Source organism: Sinocyclocheilus rhinocerous, unplaced genomic scaffold (genome assembly GCF_001515625.1).
Source record: "Sinocyclocheilus rhinocerous isolate Xijiao unplaced genomic scaffold, SAMN03320098_v1.1 scaffold200, whole genome shotgun sequence".
NCBI lineage: Eukaryota > Metazoa > Chordata > Actinopteri > Cypriniformes > Cyprinidae > Sinocyclocheilus > Sinocyclocheilus rhinocerous.
In genome coordinates, this window is record NW_015641014.1 from 182,972 (window position 1) to 204,785 (window position 21,814).

The 21,814-nt window shown below is 36.2% G+C and overlaps 1 pseudogene; it reads right to left on the reverse strand.

Moving 5' to 3' along the window:
- Positions 1 to 7,464: 7,464 nt before the first annotated feature.
- Positions 7,465 to 21,814, reverse strand: part of LOC107753636 (solute carrier family 23 member 1-like) — a 29,500-nt pseudogene continuing 15,150 nt past the window's right edge.

Below are 21,814 nucleotides of genomic sequence, written 5' to 3' on the forward strand. Positions count from 1 at the left end.
GTTGAGAGGGAGTGAGAGAAGGGGAGGGTGAGAGAGATAGAGAGAGAGAGAGAGAGACTTTTATTTGAAAAAAAAAATTAAGAAAGTATTTTTGGAGATGCTGGCCCTATTTTATGAGACCAAAGCCTCTCTTAAGCTACTGCATGTTCCCAGTAATACACCAGAATTGACTGCTATAAGCAATACCACATGTTGGGAGGGCTGGAGCAGGGTGTTCCTAAAGAGGAGGAGAGCACTGAAAGACAAGAGCTGGTATGCACAGCACTGCTAGCAGAACAACCAAACCTGACAGATACAGAACACAAGAAGGTCTAATCTGCTCCCCGTCAATCTATGAGACATTTCATGAGAAGTTAATCGCTTGAACCCACCCAAATAAAAATCCATATCCAACCGTCTGCTCCCAGGGCCTTTGCCATGTCAATTGGTGCACTGTTTCTGTTTCAAATATTGGGTCAAGAACAGAAATTCTTAGATTTGAGGCATAAAACAGAGAAACCGTCAGAACAATACTCCTCATTCATGACAAGAAATACAAAATAAGCGACCGACAACAGCAACACTGTCACCTCCTAGAATAATTCCCATCGTCTTTCCTCGAAAAAGAGGTCACAACGAGTCCAAAAATTTGCCACTTTATAACATTTCTAAGCAATAAAACGAAATATCCAAATCCAAAAAAAACCCCAACAGTTTTTCTTGGTTCGTGCCGGCTTATTGCCGTACCTTACATTGTTTACATTTTCAAACACACTGGTTGTGCGGCTGGTATAATTTGGTTTGCATGATCCCAAAAAAGTGATCACAAGTGCTCAAATTGATTTGTGTGAAGACCTCCCTAACCACATAATGCATGGCACCAGCATAAACCACTGATCATAAACTACTTTAATGACTCTGTCTCTAGAGGAATAGGCTTATAGCAGGCAGATAGTACATTTGGGGTGGTGTAGACCAGGGGTGCCCAACCCTGCTCCTGGCGATCGACTGTCCAGCAAAGTTCAGCTCCAACCCTAATCAAACACACCTGAAGCAACTAATTAGGGTCTTCAGGATCACTTAAAAATTAATACATGAAACACGCTAATACAGCTATTATACTGTGTATTGTTACAAGCTTAGAAATATTGTTTAGTTAAAGGAACACTCCACTATTTTTGAAAATAGGCTCATTTACCATGGGTAAAATCGCAACTTTTCATTTTCATTAGTTCACGATGTAACTACAGAAGAGTCAAGTTTTAAATAGGAAAAATATCGAAACTCTTTGGTCATTTTTGAGCGAGATGCTAACGGTCTAATCAGATTCAATGATCTATGCTAAGCTGCAGCTAAAAGTATTACCGCCAGACCCGGAGATCGGCTGAATGGATTCGAAAACGGTAAAACGGAGTGTTCCTTTAAGCGATTATCAGAATTTACCTACAGGTTGTTTGTAGTAAGTAAGTGCCATAAAAACGAATTACAACCTACTATAAAGGCTGTGCGCACTGTTAAAGGGGTCATATGATGCGATTTCAAGTTTTCCTTTGTCTTTGGAGTGTTACAAGCTGTTCGTGAATAGATAAGATCCCTAAAGTTGCAAAGACTAAAGTCTCAAACCCAAAGAGATATTCTTTATAAAAGTTAAGACTCGTCCACGCTCCCCTAAAATGCCACGTTTAAACACGCCACCACGTCTACATCACGATGTGGGAAGATTTGCATAACGCCGCCCAAATGTTCACGCAATGAAAGAAGGCGTAACTTTATTGTTGCTGCCACCGCCGCTGCCATGTTGTGAAGACCATAATTATTTTCATGTTAACAGCCGAAAAATTGCCAATATTAAAATGTTATACTATTTGTTATACTATTTTTTAAATTAATTTCCACATTTTTATTTAGTATTTAACTAAAATATATAAGAACTTAAAGTACTAAAATCAATATATATATTTTTTTAATTTAGCCATCAGTGTAAATTAGTATTGAGATACTATTATAGTTTTTATAAATATTTTGAATTGTTTTCATTTTTCCATTTTATTTTAATTTTAGTTAAAGTGTTTTTGTTTAATTTTGTCATTTTTAATTGTATTCATTTTATTTCAGTTTTAGTTTTAATGATCAAGTTAAACTAAATGACGTATTTAATTTAAAGCATATATGCCCTTAAACACATATTTAAAATATACCACCATCTTTATGTTTCTATACATTAATAGGGAGATTCAATGTGGAATTATGAAAATATAAATATATTAATATGCAATGAATCACAATTAATTACAGAAGAACGTGTGATTAGTTATTTTATATTATATTATGTTTAATGTTATTACTATAATAAACATTGTAATGTACAGTAGGAAAAATGCATATTTTGATTTTCTAAAGATTCACATTTAACAGTGTTATTAAATATATTATTAATATAAATATATCAATAATTATTGTTTTTTAATTAACTTTAAATGAGTATTAGATGACACAAAGGCAATCTAAATTTAAAAATAGCATTTAGCATCACATTAAAAATCACTCAGAACACCTTAGTAACCATATAGCCATGCCCTAGCAACAACCCAAATCACCCTAACGAGCTTTGCATGCAGGCACTGCTCTCATTTTCTTCAGAAAATGAAAAAAAAAAGTAGTTTTAATTCAAATCATGCAACTCTAGACTTACAGTCATGTATAAACATTACATCTCATAAAAAGTGATGGATTTTTTTTTCTTCCAGATTTAATTACACTACACTACTCTGCCAGCACCCAAAGCCACAAAATGAAGGATTAACTAAATCAAAATGACACTGAATTGAGAGATTCAGAACACACACGCTCTACCCTCACCAAATAAAGCAGTGGCCTCAGTTGAGCCAATAGAACATGGTGAAACAGATATAGTTCAACAGGTGTGCACCATGGACAAGACAATGTATGTGCTATTAACACCCTGGCAAAAAACAAAAACAACAACAACAACAATAATAATAATAACTGAAATGAAGTCATAATATCTGTACTTTATTACATGGAAATCTTTCCATGTACCCCCTGGAAGCTGCTTACATAGCCCTGGTTGAAAATCACTGCACTAAGTGTCAACATCTTGTAAAGCTACTGGAATGGGGCAACTGTGGTGTTCGACTCTCAACTGGATCACTTCACTGGCTGAATAGGTGCCAAACGCACTGCCCCATTTCAGGACACAAGCACCAGCTGGTGGCCGTTTGGTCCTCTGGTGATAATTCAATATGATGTACCTTTGGCTAAAGCTGGATCAAGGGACTTATTGGAACAGGTACAAGGCAAGAGTCGCAACAATGTAGCTCCTTTCATGTTTTATGAGAGAACTTAAAAAGTCATACAGGTTTGGAATGACATGAGAGTGAGTAATAAATGACAATTTAAATTTTTGGCTGAACCATCCCTAATTAAGTGATAAAAGTGAAACATTCAAAGAAGGGGTGCCAATCTTCTACTGGACCTGTAAACCTCTTGGCAGGTGGGGAGAGACTTTCACTAATACACAATGGTCAAGGCCTAGCAGGCAATTTGTTGCTTAGTCAGTCTATACATCTGTTAATGTAATCCAATCCTAGCAATCCAACTCAGATTAGGAAGCGGAGTTGTAATGCTGTTAGATTTATGCCAGTCCTCCTGAGAGTCAAATTATACCGCACTGGCTTCCCTTTAAGAGTGAACACAACAGGTGTAACCTAGATAGTCAAACTACTTTCCACACTTAAGTCTTGTTGCATTATAACTAGAGGTGTCATGAACTACAGATGTAGATTAATATTTAAACTTTGGAAAATGCATCTCGAGACCCCTGTGGTCTTTAGTTGACCTAAGGTTGGATAAAGTCAGTGTGGTTGGTGGATTGTTAAACTATTAAAAATATAGTAAACTGTTCAGAAAAAAAAATACTGTAGAAACAAATTTCACCCAGAAATTGCAAAATTTCACAAACAATTTCAAAGAAAAAGTAATTAACTGGAAATATATATATATATATATCCAAATTTCCATATATTTCTATATATATACACCACATACACACAACACACACACACACACACACTCTTTTTAAATATTAAAAAATGAAATAAAATATCTATAAAAAAAACAAAAAATAAATTAAGAAAAACATTATTGAACAGAAGAAAATTACAAAAAGCAAAAGGAAAAAAATGCAGTTTACAACAGTTTTGTAATAAATATATCAAAAGATTAATAATTTTATTTAGATTTTTTGACTTTAATTCAGACAGTGTATGTGTTATTAACTCCCTGGTGAATACAAAAATAACAATAAAATAAACAAGATAAAGAAAATTGAAGGTTATTCTGAGTAATTGTACTTTTTGGGACCTTTTTATATTTTCTGCTACAAGGATCATCCATAAAAATAAAATAACAAAATAAATTAATATTATATATTAGTTTTATATATATATGCTTTATAACTCAGGGTATAAATGACAGGGTGGATCCTCTACAAAACAGGGCTGGATTCATTAAGAGAAAGCATTCCATTGCTAATATGATTTTCATTTGAGCATTTTCTCTACATCTATTCCAAGAAGGCCCATATCCTGATCAAGTCAGTAATGCAGATGACGTCCCCAGTCGGGCCAACTGATATCAGCTGAGAGGCCACATGAGTGAATGAGCTGAAAGAGCAGAAGCCAGTTTTTATCCAGGTCCCATATTAACTGTTTTTAATAGGTTTATGTAATTTTTTTGCCTGGAATCGGAGGCTATTCATAAGAATTTCAGCAGAATGTGTGTTTACGTGCGTGAAAAGGGAAGCCGAATGGCACGCAATACTTAAATATTTGACTGACAAAATTTGTATTCATGCACACACACGTTGATTAGACATTGGCTCCGGATGTGGCCTGCCTTTCACGTATGGTTGTTTCAGAGACTAGAAGTTATTTTTTTGCCTTATAATGCAACTAAAACTAACTTGTGTTATAAAAAAAAAAAAATCAAACGTACAATAAAACTAAACTCATTCCATCCAATTTTATAGACGGCAAATGAGACATTTGTGATTAATTGAGGGTGACTGAAAATTTGTTGCTTGTTTTAGTTGTTTAGTCAAGCGTGGCCTCAGACAGCACCGGGGGGATTCCCATAGGCATTTTAAACAAATGTTGTTGCATGAATTCCTTTGAAAAGGGAATGAGAACTGGCAGTACCGTAATTTCATTTGGCACAACTGAAATGTCATGAAATGAACTCTGTCTGTCTGTTTACTGATACTTTGACGCAACTGCCCTATATCAAAGAATAAAGATGGCTCTTAGGTAGGTGAACTAAATATTGTGGTGCCGAGGAGTTCAGATGCATAAGTGACCAGCATTCATTCACTTATCTAAAATGCTTTAAGGTTGCAGTTTATTACCCTCTAGTTCTAATTTCTAGAGAGAAAGTGACAGTTCACCCCAAAAAATGTAAATTCTGTCATTATTTACTCACACCCATGTCATTCTAAACCTGTGTAGAACACAAAAGATGATAATATTAAGAACTAAAACAAAATTGGATTTAGGCATTTGAATTTAGGCATTTTTCAAAAGGAGTAATATTAGTTTCCAACATAAAAACATAAATAAAAATACAATAAAATTTGAACAAATAAATATAAAACTAATTTAACTGGAAGACAAGTCATTTATTTGGGTACACATGTAAAGATGAACTACATCCTCCGTTTCAAGGAAGATGAACACACATTGATGTTTTTATTCATATGCGGTCTTGTCTTTGATCGATAAATTCAGATTGAAAGGAAATGTTTTTGGCATGCAGTCATTTAAATGCACAAGTGTGCAAAATAATAGACACATTTGCATTTGAGGACAGCATCATAGTCCTCTCTTATGCAAGGGTTTTTAAATGATATTTTATCATTTTTGTAGAGGTAGCATAAAAGGAATCCTGCTGCAATGTGATAGGTCTGTTTATATGCACAGACATGTAAAAATATATTAATCATAAAATACAAAACTACTTTTAAATGTATTGAATTATTTATATTACTTCAATATTGTGCACAAAATCACAACTCTAATATAAAATGCATCTAAAAATGGATTCACATGGCTATAATTATGTAAATATTAATCAGGATAAAAAAAATTCTAAATTGGAATGTGTTATGGATTTCAGATGCCTCATGCAGTTCTCACAGAACTGACATGACATTTCTTGTATAGTGGTACATTTCTTTATTCAGTTTACTGAATTTAATTAATGTCACAAAGCAGAACTGAAATGGCACCAGGCCCGGCTCAGCTCAAATATCAAATTGTTAGACAGTATGAATGATATTAATGCTTAGATATTTCATATATAAACACCAGCAAAGGTAAAACTGAGAAAAATAATTGTGTAATATAATTTGGCATGCAATGACAAATAGGTAATATCATGAAATGTGCGCAGTGATTGTCAAGACAACGGCAAGGTTTATGGCAACAGTACCTGTGAGCCCCAGGATAGAGCAAATCCACTGCAGCCCTGAGGTGACATGTTATTTTACCTGCTACAAATAACGAGCGCAACTGGATTTCACTTCCGTAAAAGGGTTCACTTTGATTCATTATCAGTATTATGAACTTTTTGAAATCTAAATCTTAGCGTGGGACTCTGTACGTCACTGAAAAGTGATGTACAGGCATCATGATTACATGCTCAAGAACACAAATTACACAAGCTGCCTAGATTTGCCAAAATGGAAACCAAAGGGTTTTCAATTGTATTTGTCGATAAATTAAAGGATTAGTTTACTTCCAGAATAAAAATGTCCTGATAATTAACTCACACCCATGTCATGCAAGATGTTCATGTCTTTCTTTCTTCAGTCGAAAATAAATTTTCGTTTCGGAAAACATTTTAGGATTTTTCTCCATATAGTGGACTTCAATGGTGGCCAGCGGGTTGAAGGTCCAAATTGCAGTTTCTCTACACAATCCCAGCTGAGGAATAAGGGTCTTATCTAGCAAAAACGATCGGTCATTTTCTAAGAAAAATACAAATTTATATACTTTTTAACCACAAATGCGTTTCGCTAGATAAGACCCTTATTCCTCAGCTGGGATAGAGCCCTTTGAAGCTGCACTGAAACTACAATTTGGACTTTCAACCCGTTGGCCACCATTGAAGTCCACTATATGGAGAAAAATCCTGAAATGTTTTCCTCAAAAACCTTATTTTCTTTTCGACCGAAGAAAGAAAGACATGAACAAAAAGTAATGTATGAAGAAAAGTAATGTGTAATAAAGTAACTTTGATTTTATGGTGTAACTTCACCAATAGGTTACATAATGAAGTTTGTAAAGCTGAATGATTTCCATGAAAAATCGCAGCAATTCTGTGGCTATTCTGATCAGTTTAACTCTGGAGCCGGGCTTGAATGTTGCTAACCTCTTGCCTGGAATGTCGTCACAGGAAGCTCTGGCACTACAGATGCGTTCCAAGTTCCTGTAACTTAACTGACGGGAGAAACGGGAGGTAGTGGAGCAGTTTGAACCTCTGAATAAAGTTTGTGCAGAAAGGCAGATTGTAACAGGAGTGACTGGTGACGTGTATTTGAGAGCCTTCATGAACCGCCTTCCTCCAGCTCCATATTCCTTTCTTCTTCCGTTCCTAAGAAAAAACATGATTTTTATTAACTATACCAACATTACATTGACACAACTAGAAGACAAAGCAGATATTTAAATCTTGCGACCAGTAAATGCATTCACTGAAAAACATTTCAGCCAAGTAATATGCACTTTTAAAAATTAAAGGCGTTTTATTGGCTTTGATGGTTTCATGAGGAACCATCCAAGGAACCTTTCCATTGTTCTTCACATTTAAAAGAAATAGTTCTTTTAAGAACTGATCACTGGAAAGTTCTTTGAGGAATCAAAATTGCTTCTATTAAAAAAAAACCCTGTTGGAACCTTATTTTTTTTAAGGTGCCTTATGTAATAAATGTAATAAAAATGTCTGTTTTTGTTTTAGTCTTTGTGATTCCACCCATAAGCATAGCATACTGCAGTCATGAAAGCCAGCAAACGAACTGTTTCAGAGATCGCAGATTCTACCTGACCTAAAAAGCCTCGGCATCCATCTGAAAAACTCCATGACTGGAGGCTAATTAAAACAGATAAATTAAAGAGATAGTTCACCCAAAAATTACAATTACCCCATGATTTACTCACCTTCAAGCCATCCTAGGTGTATATGACTTTCTTCTTTCAGACGAATACAATCGAATAAACTGTAATTTCTAGCCTTTCGCTAACTGTCATACGCTCGTTCACGAGAGTGGCGTTCCAGCAGATGATGTAGGATGTAGGCGTATCGTAAGCCCTGGTGAGAATATGCTAGTCTCACGAGAAGTTTTGGCTCCTCTTGGCTTTTATCGACATTTTTCCTTTACAAATCCTCATTTTGTACTTCTAATTTGTGACCGGTGTTTTGTTTGGCTCTCTCCTCTCTGCACTTCTGTGTTCATCACTTCTTACCAGAGCTTACGCTACGCCTACGTCTCTCCTCTGCACTTCTGCTTTCGTCACTTCTCACCAGAGCTTACGCTACGCATACATCCTACGTCATCCACTGGAACACCACTCTCTTGCGTATGACAGTTAGCAGAAGCTATCCCTTTAACTCATTACCTTACAGTGTAAGGCTTGTCACCTTCCATTGCCAGTGTCCTCAATCTGGCAACGCACGTGAGTGTTGAGTCTGAGGGGGGGGGCAGGAGAGACAATTCTCTTCAATATTTTGAATTTGGACCACAGTACCCATTTCAGCCGCTAGCTGTCAATCTTACATACTGCACCTTCAGGAGTGTGTATTCCTTAGCATTTCCCGTTATGTTCACAGATGTATATTGAATAACGACTTTCATATGGCTTCCAAAGAGTCGGAACGAGTCGTACAAAGACCTTTTGACCATGAAGCCCCAAGTATACATCGTTTTTGTACACGTACGCTAGCGTAAGCGTACGGTCGAACGCATAGTCTTTCAAAGTATACTCCATTAACGCGGGCGGTTGACATGTGCTCTCATACCCATGCAGACACAGTCTCATACCCTCTTAGGCACAAGCGCTTGTCAACGAGGCCATCTGTTGTTGTTGCAGTCGTTCCGTCACTTTAGTTTCGTTTTCTACTGTGAAACAAAGGCCCGGGACAGTGTTGCCACCTTGTGGAACAACTGATTAGTGCAAAACAAATTCAATGCACATGTACGGTTACAAAAATTGGGTGGTGCGTGTAAGGATAAAAGAAACTCAGATACTTTGATCTTCTGAGACAGACAATACACACACAGTGCATTAACATACAGACATCTGCGCGTACAATACGCGCATACTGTTCTGATGACGAAATTTGCATCATGCGCACTGTACACTGTCCCTTGTGAACGCATAAAAAAAAGTGAAGTATACTTTGATCTTAACGTGCCCCTGCAGATTAACATGCCCAACAGTCATGCGTTTTTATGACTTACCTGGTATTGTGTTGTCCAAAACAAACCCAAAGAATCCACCAATGAACATGTGGGTGGTGAAGAGAATCATTATGAGCTGATCCAGCTCTTTTATGCCTGCTGACAGACACAAAACCATTTAGATCACAAAGAACCAGGCGGACAGTGACAGATGTCCAACGCATGCATATAGATGTAAGGCAACGGGTGGGCGTAAAAACTCTTGGTATAAGATATCTTATGATTATGTCTTAAGAGGGTGGATGTTCTAGGGCCAATTAACGTCCATCTGACGAGACCCACACAGCAAGCATTGGTCAGGAGTTCAATGTGTCAGCTTTAAACTCTAATTCCTGAAAGCCTGTCAATTAACTGCTTAAAAGAGCCCCTGAAAAAGCACTACTGGACTTTTGTTGATGGAAAAGCCCCCTCGTTTTAAGCAGTGCTAACAGAAAACTTGGGATAAGATTAGGACAAAGTTCATCCAAAGGGTGCACTAGCCTGGATGTCGAAGGAGGTCTATTGGTTTTTACATGAGAGGGTCGCACTGAAGTGAAGGGAGGAGATTACAGCAGAGTCAAACGGAGACTTGTAAAGAGGATTGGCAGATAAGTCGCCCTAACCTCAGGAGTCCAGACAATGCTTTTTACCAATGTAGATAAGCTTGGGATGTGCCACTTGCACCGAGTGACCTCCCACATAGCATATCTCAAACAACTATTGTTTCTTGTCCTGTTCAGTTGCTGAAGCAACATTTGCATCTAATTTACAGCAAAATAGTTCAGACTGGAATTGTTATTCTAATATTTTTGTTCTGTTATTTTTTGTTCTGCATTTTTTTTTTACAATGAAGAGATATAATAGCAATAGACTATGAAATAAAGAAATTCAGAATGATTTTGCTCAAGCGAATTTCATTGCGATATATATATATATATATATTTTGAGTTATGAAAAAATCATTAAATGAATTGTAACGTTGGAGCGGGAAAAGTGCAGGCTTTATTAAGAGCAAGGTGTGGTCATACTGGTTGTGGTCATGTGGTTCGCTGGTTGAACACCAGCGAACCATATCATCCAAGGCAAAGACAAAAGAGTAATCCAATAACAGGCAATGGTCAGGACAGGCAGCAAACAATCACAAAAAACAGGTAAACAGTCCAATTATCAAAACACAGGCAAGGAAACCAAAAAAACTAGGAAAACACAGGCAAAACACGGAAACTAGGATGGCTAGGAATAACGTTGCCAACACAATACACAGCACTGGCTGCATCTGAAAACTTAGGCAGCTGACTTGTTGCCTCGCTGCCCTATCAGGCAATGACTTGCAGGCAGCGTTTGCGCACAAAGGCACCTCACAAAACTGATTTCGGACAGACTTCAGAGTAACGGTTTAATGATCTACAGCAATAATTGGTGATAACTAAGCGAATATTTAATTACTGCAATATTAATTTATCGCTAAAAATAACATCAAAAGTGGAAGACGTTGATGAAAAACATACATTTACACACAAACTGACCCCCGACCGCAACTTTCGGATGCCATCTTTATTTTTTAGCTTAACTGTCACAGAATGGAACGCACAGGATTGTGGGATATCAAAGGCAGCGAAGGATACATCTATGCTGTCTTCAAAAATCGGCCAGATGAAGGCATCTCAGGAAACAGGAACTGAAGCTAACATTGAATTCGGACGTGCCTTGATGCCTTCCAACCTTGGAATGCGTCCTCCGAAGGCAGCATTTTTCAGTTTTTGGATGCAGCAATTATGAGAGGTAGTATGAAATAGTGCAGCTTAAATAGTCCACCTGATTGGAAACAGGTGTTGTCTGATAATTGGTCAATAAGGCTGAGGGTTATGGGAAATGGAGTCCAGAGTGAGAAGGTGAGGGAGACCATTGGTGGTGAGCGGGAGGAACAGCAGGGACCAGATTCATAACAGTTATATATAAACACATATAATAATATAATTACTTAAAAATGTATTTATAAAAACTGAAAATTATTTAAGAACTCTCTCTCTATACACACACACACACACTATTATTATTACTTTTTAGATTTATTTTTGGCGTTTTTTTCCTTTATAAGACAGTGTAGATGAGACAGGAAATGAAGTGGGAGAGAGAGAGGGGGCGGGATCGGGAAAGGTCCTCGAGTCAGGATTTGAACTCAGGACGCCCATAGCGCAACAGTGCTTTATGTGGGCGCCGACTAGGGGTGTGCGATATTGACAAAAAATTATATCTCGATATTTTATGGGATTTTATCGATAACGATAATTAGATGATATTTTGCTGAGTGTGTTATTGTGCTGGTACCTTAAGGACTGCCGAAGACAGCTGACTCCTAATGTTTTTAATATTCTTCATATTCTGTGTGGTGGTCAGTTCATACTGATAGAAATTAATCTTTTCCAATAAGTTTAAACTGATTTTTGCATTTTATGGGCATTTTTACCTTTATAAAGCCATTTTTTCTAAAAGTGTCCATTATCTTTTGAGTCAAATTCTTACATTTAATCAGGGAATTAGAATAATAAGACATTGGGCTGTTACCAAGTCTTACCAAGCAAATTAAATCAACACAGAAGCTACATCTGAAGTGGCATTTAGATTTTACACGCATGTAAAATTTACACACATGTATTTTGTTTAATGCAAGACATGAATGCAGTTACCCTGCAATTACAAATGCATAAATAATGTTTGGATATATTAAACATAAAACGTTGAATACTGATATTTGAAATGATTTAAAACATGAAAAAAATCAAAAAGAAAACGACCCACACACTATTATTTTAATTGTTTATGGAGTTATTGTTTAACAATTTAATGAATAAAATGTACAGTTAATTAAAAGTTCATGACAGCTAAATGCAGAAACTACATAAAAAAATAAAATGCAGTCCCATTAGAAGTTATTTAACAGTCTTGTCTTGGTCCTGTGACAGACAAGTATGAGATTCAGAAAAAAACTATTTATATCAAATAAAATTTATATCAAAGCAATCAAGATTTGATAAAAAAACTACTAATTTTTGTGTGAATGCCTAGAGTTTTTGCGCAAGATCAGGTTAACATCACGAGCAAACTCTTGTCTGCTGTCCAGGTTTGGTTTCTTTTGATCTTTTTGGCCATACTACAGGGTACCCATGTGTTCAAGGATTATACACCAGCAGTCTATCTAAAACAGAACAGACGCTGAATACTCATATCCTGGGTTTTTATAATGAGATCTACAAGTTGCCTGTAGTTTTAACTTTTGCTGTTGCTGACTAATACCACTTCTTTATATACCTATTGCTGATGGGTTAAATGCTGCTGTAAATTTGTATGTGTTGTATATGTTATATTCACCTGTGTTGATCATGCCTGGGTTCGAGTGAAACCAGGTTGGGAGCACAAGACCACTGAAGGTTGAGAAACCGAGAATCAAGAGATTCCTGGAGGAGTTCAAATCCACATACTGCAAGGAAAACAGAAACATACAATGAAATATGAATGAGATGATGACCCATAGTATTTATTTATTTAGATGAAGTCACCCTGACTTGCAATTTCAAAATAATGAAATGAAAAATGAAATAAAAATGCATGACGACTATCAGGTGTACCTGAAGATTGGAAATTCCCACTGCTGCTACCATCCCAAACATGACGAGGAACATTCCACCAATGACCGGGTCTGGAATAGTTATAAAGACTGAGCTGAATTTACCAAAGAGTCCCAAGATGATCATAAGAAGCCCGGCGGTCTGAAGTACCAATCTGCTGCCAACCTGGCAACATCAAAAGATAAGTCATCCAAAACACTGTGATGAAACCCAAACCAAACAACCAAAAAAACATTTCTGAACATGCAGGGAATGTAATTTCCATTCACATGAAATGGAGACAGATATAAAACACAACTTAGCATGTTTAATATAATAATAATATTTAAAGACAGAGAGAAAGTATTTAAAATAAGACCTTTTGGAAAGAGCACTTCCCTGAAGACGTTACATAATGGATGTTTAAACATTCCTCAAAAAATGACATTAATGTCATGTGTTGCTTCCTCAAGCATCAATGATGGATTGAAGCTGCTCGTAATAGATGTGGATGAGTCCCTCAATTGTCCTAAATGGGTAAGAGTTCAAAAGTGCAGAGGACGCTGAGAAACCAGAAGAATTTACAGGACCTGGAGGATTTTTGAGAACAGTGGACACCTTCATTGCTCAAGAGTCATGCACAGGAACGATCACAAAAGGTACAAATAGTCATTGATGTTTGAGAAGGCAACACTCAATGTTAAGATCCCAAATAGCCTGAACTTCAGAACAAGTTATCTTCAGGATGACTTGCAGATTCTTTAAAGTAGTAACATTTTTAACTGAATTAATTATAATTAATTTATCTTTTACTTCTCTCTCTTTTTTCTTAAGTGAAACATTATGATTTTAGTTATCTGGAATATATGTAATTCCAAATGATCAGTATTCATTCATTTACAAATGTTTTCCATACTGCTTTGATAACAGTGCTTTTGGGAAACATGTTATATAGCATTATATATACAGTTAAATCTTGGCTGCATGATTATTTATATTGTTGCAAAATGTAAAATATATTAATCACACAGCTAAATTGGATACAAGTAGCCTATATCCAACTTTATCTGCATGCATGTTGTATACTCACATAAAGCTCATAATATACAGCAAATCTCAACTGCTTGATTGTTTATAGTCACAAAACGTAAACTATATTTTCATTGAGCTCTAATCTACTAAATGCGACTATAAAGCATGAATACTGTACACCGCGTGCATAATTATTAGGCACGTTGATATTCTGATCATGTTTTTTTTCCAAGCACATTTTACCAATTCCAAACCACATCAATCTTAATAACTACTATTCATTTTCTATTTAATAATTTATAAGTGATATATAATTGTCCATGAAGGCTGGAAGTGAAAAACTCCTTATATTCAGGTGTGCAGAATTATTAGGCATGTTTTCTTTTACAGATAAAATGAGCCAAAAAAGAGGTTTAACTATAATAATAATAATAATAATAATAAAATAAAATAAAACATTAAAAATTTTTTTTTTGACTTTTCAGTCTGAGTTAAACCTCTTTTTTGGCTCATTTTATCTGTAAAAGAAAGATTTTTATCTGTAATCTCATACCATACTGATATAAAAATACCAAGACTAAGAAACTATATTCCATTCGTTGTCATTAACAACATGAAGTGCATTAAACATTAAGTTACGTAGAAGTTTCAAACACTTATTAAAATCAATCAAACACTTATTAAAAAAATATTTCATTTGTTTACCTGCATGTCATGGGACCATTAACCAACAGAGAGCCATGAACATGCAAATGTGATACTTAATTATTAAAGTATTTATTTTAAAATCTCAACGTACTTTAAGTAAATATATTAGGTGAAAGAGATTCAGAGGACAAAAAAAAGGGAATCTCTGCATTACATGTACATCAGAAATATCGTGAATTTGTGCATTTTAATGTGTTTGAAAGACAAAAGCCTTTCAAAGACATAGTAACACATAGTTAAATAACCTACTGAGTGATAATTCAAATAAAAATGAATGTGTTCATCAGTATGATGCAATGTTGAAACGCTTCTTAAACCTGAAATGATTTTTGTAAATCCGTTGGTCAAATGCTGTGTAGCCACCTGACTAATGACTGATTTCTGTGTTAATGTCCACAAAACTGGAAGATTTTCGGAGTGTAAACAACCAGTAGGCTATTTTAGAAAGGAACATTTAAAAAATGAAAAAGAGGAATTAGGGAGAATTAATAAATTATGAATAATTTATTGCTATTGTGTGAATAATATGTAATCATGTAATCAGTAAAAAGTAACTGTAGTCTGATTACGAGTATTTTAAAATGTAATCTAATTACAAGTACTTAATTTTTGGAATCTGATTATGTAATCCAGATTACATGTAATCAGTTACTACCCAGCTCTCCTAGAGATGCAGTATGGATGACTACTACACTACCAGCCAAGAAAAAAATTCATTTTTATGTTTTTGAAATAAGTCTCTTAAAGGGGTCATATGATGCTATTTTAAAGATCATTATTTTGTGTATTTGGTGTAAGAGATCTCATCAAAGTTGAAATTACTTTATGAAAATGCAAGGACAGGAATATTGTGAAAATAATATTACAATTTAATAGAAGTATTCTTTATTTTTATTATATAATATATTTTAAAATGTAATTTATTCCTGTGATGCAAAGCTGAATTTTCAGCAGCTATTACTGCAGTCTTCAGTGTCACATGATCCTTCAGAAATCATTATAATATGCTTATTTGCTGCTCAAGTGTTAATAATGGTTCTTATTAGCAAAACATAATATTTTTGCTGATTAACATTTTTGTGGAAGCCGTGATAAATTTTTTCCAGGATTATTTGATGAACAGAAAGTTGAAAAGTACAGCATTTAAAGTAAAAATCTTTCGTAACATTATAAATGTCTTTACTGTCACTTTTGATCAGTTTAATCTATGCTGAAAAAAAGCATTCTCTTTTCATCTTCTATCATGTAATGCTAATACTAATAAATGTTTCTTGAGCATCAAATCAGCATATTAGCAATTTAGCTTTGCTGTCACAACAATTAATTATACATTTATTTAATATATATTATTTTAAATTTTATATGTGTTTTATATTTGTGATCAAATTAATGGAGTTTTGGTGAGGATAAGAGAATTCTTTCAAAAAGAAAATAATGCCAAACTTTTGACTTGTGGTGTACTTAAGTGAGACTTCAGGAGAGTCAAAGTTTTAGTTGAATAGTGAGAAGGGTCTGGCTGCAGACTTGCATTCTCAGACTTGCACTCTCAGACACTTGCGCTTCCGCAAGTGACATCACTTGCAGTCTTTTTTATTTTGTTCTATTTATTGATTACTTTTTGTTTGAATCTCTCAACATTTTACAACAGTAGAAAGAAACTAAATTACAATGTCACTTGCACTCTCCGTTACCTGCAACGTCACTTGCAGTCTTTTTTATTTTGTTCTATTTATTGATTACTTTTTGTTTGAATCTCTCAACATTTTACAACAGTAGAAAGAAACTAAATTACAATGTCACTTGCACTCTCCGTTACCTGCAACGTCACTTGCAATCGACACAAATCGTGCGTGTTGCCAATGGAGACAAGAATCTGTGGTGGTGATTAAACGATTAAAACTAATTTAGTCTACTATAACGTACATGGTCCTGCAAGAAAAAGACATGACACGCAAATCCGTGGCCACAGAACAGCAGAATATGAACGCAATGCACAAAGTCTCTCATTAAGCATTTTCCTCCTGTATAAAAACATAAACACTTAATATGGCTTGATGCATTAAGATACATTAAGTGCAATTAAAAGATCAAATTCGATATATAGTTATTATTTAATGTACTACAAGGCAAGCAGATGGCCATGAACACAATGCGCAAACTTTCACTTGTCCTCCCATACAGCAAAACGCTTAATGTGGCATAATAACGGATGATAAAGACAATTCAGTAGCCTATATGTCTTGTTGTTGACTCAACGAAACTTTGCATGTTGCGTTTATTCTGGGCTCACCTGCTTGCCTGTACATATTAGTTATGTATATTTCATTTAATGAAGAGGAGCATATTGAGTTTGGTCTTTATCATCTTAGTCCATTATGCCACGTTTTGCGGTATGGTAAGAAATACTACATACATATTCATTATATTCATAAACTGTATATTGAATTTGATATCTTAATAGCATCTTAATACATTAAGCCATTGTAACAACGTTCGTAGGTCGGGAAGAAGGAGGCGGGAACCGGCGAACATTTAAGATTTTAATAAAATAAACAAACACAAAATGAAAGTAAAGCGGCAGCCCCTCGCGGACGACTGCCGCACACAAAACACAAAATAAAGTCCAGGCCTGGTTGGTAGAGAGGAAAAGAAAAAATATAGATATCGGTCCGGTTCCCGGACACACTGCCGCTTGGTCCTCAACCGGCTGAGAGGCTCTCACTCGCGGTGCCATGCGATGGTACTGGACATCGTTGGTGGACGGCCCACCGCTCCTCCGCCTCCTGGCGGACGGCGATGGCTCCTCCTATTGAGGGCAGCCGGCAGCGAGTCCCCCGTTCCCTGCTCCTCCCCAATCATGGCGGATGGCAGCAGGCTCTGGCCTCCTGGCGAATGGGGCCGACTCCTCCGCTCCCTCTCGGACGGCAGCCATCCCTCCTCGACCCAGGAGCGCGGCAGCGAGCTCTCCGTCCTACCTCATCTTCCATAGTTCCAGCACCACCGCCTCGGGCAGCCACCGGCGGTCTCTCCGCTTGTTCCTGCTGTCCGATCTCCTCAGCACCGCGATCCCCCTCAGCAGCGAGGAGAATAAATAGAACAAAAAAAAAAAAAAAAAACTGCAAGTGACGTCACTAGCGGAAGCGCAAGTGTCTGAGAGTGCAAGTCTGAGAGTGCAAGTGCAAGTCTGCAGCCAGACCATCTTGTGAATAGTAGCATAAAAGTGTTGAAATAACAAATAACTTGCTTTGTAAATGTACAACAGAACTGAATTTGAACAAGGTATTGGTGGCAACAACAATGAAGATAGTTATATGTATTATTATCAATAAACAGACAAATCCTACCCTTGTAATTCCCAGAGCGGCGATATTCTGACTCTAGGAGGTGGTGCCATTACCAGTACCACACAGGGCAGCCAAGATGCAGCCCACGCCTTCCACCGCAATGCCACGGTTAATAGAATGCGTGGGTGGTGGAGGCGCTCCTGAGAGACGAGCGCACGCATAATAGTCTCCAATGGACTCCATTGTTGAAGCCAGTACTCCAGCCATCATGCCCAGTACAGACGACACACTCACAGTCGGCAAACCCCACTGTCCTAAAAAAGCAAGAGTTAAGAAATGAGCGAAGTTCCTTCGCAACAGTAAGATATTCCTTATTATACTTTATGATAGTTTTTATACTGGCATGCTGAGACTAAATACATAACTACACGTTTATGAGGTTACTAGGAAAATCATTATTCAATCCACTTAAACTCAAGAAACCTTTGGATTTGTTTTTCTTTTGTTATAGTGTCACGGAGGTATGTTTACTTTGACTCCTATCCAAAATTGTACAAGATTTTAATCAAATAAATACCTAAAATACCAGATTTTAATCAGCCTTTCTGAGTAATATGGAAGTGTGTTTTTCAAGGCTGTGAATGACCGTTAAATTAGTAATTAGTCAAAGCCAAATTGAATGAAAGGTCAGAAGGTCCATTTGACAAATGCAAAAAAGTGTGCTTGTATATTATATATTTCAAATAAATGCTGTTCTTTTGAACTTTCTATTCATTAAATAATCCTGAAAAAATGTATCATGGTTTCTACAAAAATATGAAGCAGCACAATTGTTTTCAACATTGATTATAATAAACGTTTCTTGAGCACCAAGTCAGCATATTAGAATGATTTCTGACGGATCATGTGACACTGAAGACTGGAGTAATGATGCTTTGCCATCAAAGGAATAAATTACATTTTGAAATATATTAAAATAGAAAACAGTTCTTTTAAAAACATTAAAAAAACAAACGTACTACAAATAAAAAAAATCTACACTATTCAATAGAACAATGTATTGCCAAAGGATGGCTTCAAAAGACATCTGCTATCGTTCAAAGTGGATGGTTGAGAGGAGCATATAGTGTAAAATGCACACAGTAAAGTGAGGCCCATGCTTCTTTATTATCATATATCAGCCCGAAGCACATAGATGTCTCAAGGGATTTAAGTGGGTCAGGCGAAACGATGAATTCTCCTCAGTAACATTCAGACACTGATGCAGTCAAACCTGAATCAGCTATTTGAAGATTAAAATACCACATTCCCCAACATGGAAGCCTCCGGGCGGTACATCTTATGGGCTTTATCTAAAGAAGTCAAATGGGACGCTGTGCAAAGTAATGCTGGAAACCTTAAAGTGGTCATCGGATGCAAAATTCACGTTTACATGATGTTTGAACTAAAATGTGTGTTGGCAGTGTTTGTACACAACCACCCTATAGTGATAAAAATCCACCCAGTGCTTTTTTTTTTTTTAATCTCGATAAATCCAAACCCCTTTCTCATATCAAGCCGTTCTCAGATTCTTGGCAGAATGATGTAGTTCTGCACAGACCCCTCCCATGATTGTTGATTGACAGTGGCGTCAGTCTTTGGTTTTAGCACAGACCCGCCCTGAGTGAGCTGTCATCAGTCCGCCATTGTTTCGACGCCGGAGCAGATGTAGACAAGAATGACTCCTAAGCGACTGAAGTGTTTTGTTGTTGGATGTAATAATGAACATAGCAGTCATCATTTACTCCCGACATCTGAGCCGCTGAAGACACAGTGGGGTATGTTTGTTTTTGAAGGGAATGTGTCCCCGATCTACCTAAATGCGTTTATCTTAGAGCGAAACATTCGTGATCCAGCTTCACCTACAGAAATGAGTAAAAGGTTTTTTAATGAATCTTTGCAAATCGGCTTTTCTAATAATGTGCTAGTTAGCAAGTTTCTCGATGAATGCGGCTAAAGTTTACCGTCTTTCAGAGAACGGCTTGTCATCCCACGGAAAAGAGGGGCAGGGCCAGCAGAGATCATTAGCATTTAAAGCAACATGCAAGGAAACGGCTTGCTATGAACACAGCTGTTTTTGACAGGGTAAAAACTGTGTTGTTTTACACTACCATTGAGAAATTTTAACCAAAGTATGTTATTGATTTTTCATTAAGACCCTAAAGAATCATATCAACTTGTGGAAAATGGGCATCCGATGACTCCTTTAAGCTGTTTCAGATACTTTTATTTGCAAACTGATTCATAGCAGAGGGGTATTGGGTGTTGAAAGCATTTCTTAATTTCTTAACAGAGCTGAAACTGGGCAGAAAGCTGAAACAGGGGTGACGAATCATAAGCCTGACTGTTGCATATGTCTGAGACATTAATACACCACACCTTTATGGGTAGCAAAAGCAAACTATGGTTCGCTGTGAATGACAGTTGTTAAATCTTCCCCATTCATGTCACTTTATCACCAATGCCCTCGGAGCAAACGTATCTCTCATCTGTGGATTCTGAAAGAAACAATGCCATTCAAGATGGCTCATTCTTTTTTAAACAGACATGTCTTTTGGTGGCAAATAGCACTTGGAAAACAGCTGTGACAGTACTGTTGAAACAGTTAACGTTCATGTTTGTTGATTATGAAAATCATTCATGTGACATGTATTATTCATAAATGCCAGACAGTTGACAAAATGTTTTTTTATGAGTTCCAGGGAAACCATATATCTTTGCATCAAACTGTTTTGTCTTTTTGTTGGTATTTTAATTTATGATAAGATTCATTTGATTATTTCCACTGTAATGTTCATAGTTAAGAGATAATAGATGTGCATGTTTTTTCAACTATGGGAATTTTTGGCCCTGTGGATTTTAGACAATAAACTCTTTAAAAATATATTTGAAATCTCATTTCCAACACATCGCAACTTGTTTTTGTCGGATAGAATTCTGTGATAAAAACATTTTTGGAAAATGTTTTTGTAAAATTCCAGGAAAACAAAATTAAGTAATATTTTCACACTTAATGGGGGAACAATATAAAATATTACCTATTGCCTTTTTTTGTCATCTCAAGCATTTGTCATCTCAACATCTTCAATGTTGAAAGTGATTATTTCTACATACGTATATATATATATGTATATAATGAGAAATATATGCAACACAATATAATAATATAATACATATTTTTAAAGTTCAAAAAGTGTTATATTATGGGTCTGAAACATGGGTAAAACATAATCTTTGCATTGCAATTGCAATTAAAAAAGAAAACTGCAGGGTTGCAACAAAAAAAAAAAACCTTGTTAAATGCTGTATAGTTTATGGTAGGTTCACCTGGATAAGGCACGTAGAACCATGCAGCACTTTTTACTGCATCAAGATTGATGTCCGTCCTGGCCATGTAGCCGTACTCATTCGGAGATGAGGGCAGGGCATTGAAATATGTCAGCAGGAAGCACACCAGCCAGGCTCCACACATCCCAAATAAAGCCTGTACATTAAACACAACATACATAAACTTTCAGCTTTCTATCTCTTTGTATTACACAATCATATCTTTTCTCTTTCTCCTTTTTAATGGTTAGCCTTTACAGGCTGGATTTATTGGCTTACTTTCATGCCAATTAATGTCAGTTGCTCAGGTTAACAATGCTAGCAAT